Below are 3,654 nucleotides of genomic sequence, written 5' to 3'. Positions count from 1 at the left end.
AACACTGTTACAACCAGCTCGTTTTTACATATCTAGAAACTCCTGAAACAGTTCATATGACCAACCCATGGGCATAATCTCTAAACCCATGTGTAACCATATCTCCACTCCACTCTTTGCCACTGGAAAGGCTATATATATAATGTTTCTGGCCCTACAGGGCATTCTTTAACCTTTACAGGATGGTTCCCTCATCATACTCCACTTCTCCCATCGTTGGGGCCACCTTAGCAGGGTCCCTGTTCTTGAACGAACGATCAAACCCCCACCCCCCGCCCCAACTCCTCTTCACCACCGATTGACTTCAGCTGTTGTATTGTGACACCTGGCCTGTTTCTCTTGTGTGGGGCGTCTACATACCTCTGTTTACCTACTAATTGGATCGGAACCTGCACCCTGGTATACTCCAGTCCAAACATTTTTATAGCCCCCAATGATCAACCGCTACCTATTCTTCTCATTCACAAGCGAATGAAACAAGCCATTCATTTCATTCCCCTCTTAGTGGGACTAGGAATGTGGCTGGAATTGGAACAGGAACTGCCAGCCTAACCACCTCCATCCACAACTACCAGGCACTATCTAAAGACCTATCAGGCAGCCTCCAGGAAATAGCTCAAGGTCCAATAACTCTCCAAAATCACCGCGATTCCTTGCCGGCCATAGTTACATAGAAGGGGATTTGATCCATTAACTGTAGAGAAGGGGGGTCTGTGCCTTTTTCTAGATGAATCCTGGTGCTTCTACACCAACCAGTCGGGTGAAGCTGAAAAAACCTGAAAGATCGAGCCTCTCAAATCTGCCAGAGATAAGCAACTCCTGGTAGTCATGGTTGATGGACTGGAACCGACGCCTTGGGTTTTGCCCCTTCCCGGACCATTCATATTCATTATCCTCCTATTCACACCTGGACCTTGTTTGCTTAATCTTTTCCAGGGATTCCTCCAGGACCGAATTGGAGCCACTTCTCCAGATCGAGTCAAGACTGTTCTGCTCGAGACCCTGGCAGCTAGAGTAGAAAATCAACACTATGGGCCTTAGACTTCCTTCCTCCCCAACCACAAACCTGCGACTCTGCGACCCCATAGACTGTAGCCCTCCAGGCTACAGCTCCTCTGTCCATGGGATTTCCCAGGCAAGAAACTGGAGCAGATTGCCATTTCCTTTTCCAAGGGACCTTCCCAACCCAGGGATCGAACCTGAGTTTCTTGCATCTCCTGCACTGGTAGGCAGATTCTTTACCACTGCACCATCTGGAAAGGCCATACTGGTACCCACTCCTGAATGCCCAGAGCAGGCCAATGGGGATGAGCTAATGAAACAGAGATCAGCAGTCTCGGTCTTCCAGATCCTCCACCCAGGAGCTAAAATGGCTCTGCTTATGACCTTCTCTTCTGGCTGTTATCCCCTCCTTCACCCACGAATGCTCAGAACCTCCGGGGGCTTTGCTTATATGGATTCTATCTACTAACACTCATCTGAAAAGAGGAAAAAAATAGGCTTTTATGTATTAATTCATCTAAACATAACAGTGATCACCATTATGTCTTAGCAAATAACATTTTAGCGAAGTCATATTTTACAAATAAAAAATGAAAAGAGTAGCTTTTTTTTTTTTTTTTTTACATTTCTACAATTCTTGTCTGGCTTAATAGCAGGAAGAGGGACTCTCATCTGCTTCTGCAAAAAGTCTCTTGATATATGTTATTTTGGTTGAATTGTATGAAGAATATCCAGTCTCACACAGGTATGTAGTTGGAAAAGGGAGGAGTATTTTAATAGCCTTCTGGATAGTTGTAGATGTTCATACTATACCAAATTTGTAGATATTGATACTACACGAAAATTTGACAGTTGGTGGTTTCCTAAAAGTTAGTTGCAATGTGGAATCTAACAACTAGAGCAATGATTTCAAATTCTGTTATATCCATGTATAGTGAACTTTGAATAGTTAATTTGTACATGATTGTGTAACAGCATGCACTGGTCCTTTTGAGAATACTGTTCCACAAAGTTATGGATCGCTTTCAAATATTGACACAGGCTGGTCTACAATACCACTAGGCTTACCAGAAAAATCCAGGAGTAGGAAAGCTGTAAACGTCATGGGGCAGAAACAGTTTCACAATGTTAGAATTTTCTTTTGGAAGCTTGAATTGGCCATAAATATTGTCAGTTGTTTACTTGCTGATTTTTTTGGCCACACCTCAAGACACATGGGATCTTAGTTCCTGATGAAGGACTGAACCCGCACCCCCTGCAGTGGAAGCTTGGAGTCTTAGTCCCTGGACCTGAAGAGACAGGCTCACCCTATTTGGGGGCATGTCTGCCAAACACCCTGGTTGGAATAACCATGGTTTCCTGCTGGCGAGATAGGTTTGTAGCTCAGTCATACAAGAGCTTCTGCCTCAAAACGACCAGGGCACTTTGTTGAACAGTATGTGAGAGGCTTTCTGTTACTTCCTGCTTTGTCCCAGAGGCTATTAAAAACATTGGTCTTCAGGGGACAAGATGAATAAAACTGAAATTGTGATTGCTTCTTCAGGCCCTTCTTAAGAGAAACCGGGCTGTTTTGCTTTGTCTTGTGAAGAACACGATCAGTTATGGTAGTTTGGAGCTGCAGCCCAACCCACACTGAGGCACCAACAGGGTGACCGACCCCCAGGGCACCAACAGCGTGATCCCCAGGGCACCAACAAGGTGACCACCCCCCCAGGGCACCAACAGCATGATCCCCAGGGAACCAACAGGGTGATCGACCCCCAGGGCACCAACAGCGTGATCCCCAGGGCACCAACAGGGTGACCGACCCCCAGGGCACCAACAGCGTGATCTCCAGGGAACCAACAGGGTGACCGACCCCCCAGGGCACCAACAGCGTGACCCCCGGGGCACCACTCAGCCCTGCAGGGTGGCAGGGGCAGCAGGTGCTGGCCTGGCCTCCTCACCAAACTGTCCTCCCAGGCGCCCCTGCCCTTGAAGAAGGCAGCTCTTGGGAACAGACACAGCCGCTCCGTGTAAAGTAGACCAGCACTAGGCGTGGGAACTGATCCTCCCCGTCTGGTAACGACTGACAACGGGACATAATCTGCAAAGGTACTGACTCACTGTGCTGTACACCCGAGATGAACAGCGTTGTAAACCAACTCTACTTCGATCTTAAACAAAAAAGAGCCAGCTCTGAGCTCTCCTGGTTAGGGTGCAGGTGACAGACACGCAGCCAGCGGCTGGAGCAGACAGAACCCAACGGGGGTCCTGTCTCACGTGCCCGAGAAGGCCGGGCGCTCCCCCCGCCCCGCGCGGCCCTGGACTCTCGTCCCTCACAGCTCAGCTCGCCCGGGGCGCTGACTCACTTCTCACCAGCCCGGGAGCTGTCCGGACCTGACAGGAAACAGCCGCAGGAGCCCTGAAACGAGGCTCGCTTGTGATTCGGCGGAAAGCGCTCCCGGCATGCTGTGCGGACATCCGGGCCCACGGAAGCTTCCAGGTGGCCGCGCGTCCACGTCTCCACAGCGTGTCTCGGCGGGAGCCCCGGGCCGGTCGTGGCCATCGGGGAGCCCGCGGCCCGGCAGCGCCGTCGCAGCCCGTCAAGGCAGGCAGGGGGACGGCAGCCCCGGGGACGGCAGCCCCGGAGGGGAGGAGAGGCTGACGGCA

Source organism: Oryx dammah, unplaced genomic scaffold (assembly GCF_014754425.2).
Source record: "Oryx dammah isolate SB20612 unplaced genomic scaffold, SCBI_Odam_1.1 HiC_scaffold_1, whole genome shotgun sequence".
Taxonomy (NCBI): Eukaryota; Metazoa; Chordata; class Mammalia; order Artiodactyla; family Bovidae; genus Oryx; species Oryx dammah.
The sequence above is the reverse complement of the archived record's forward strand: the minus strand, read 5'-3'. Positions refer to the sequence as shown.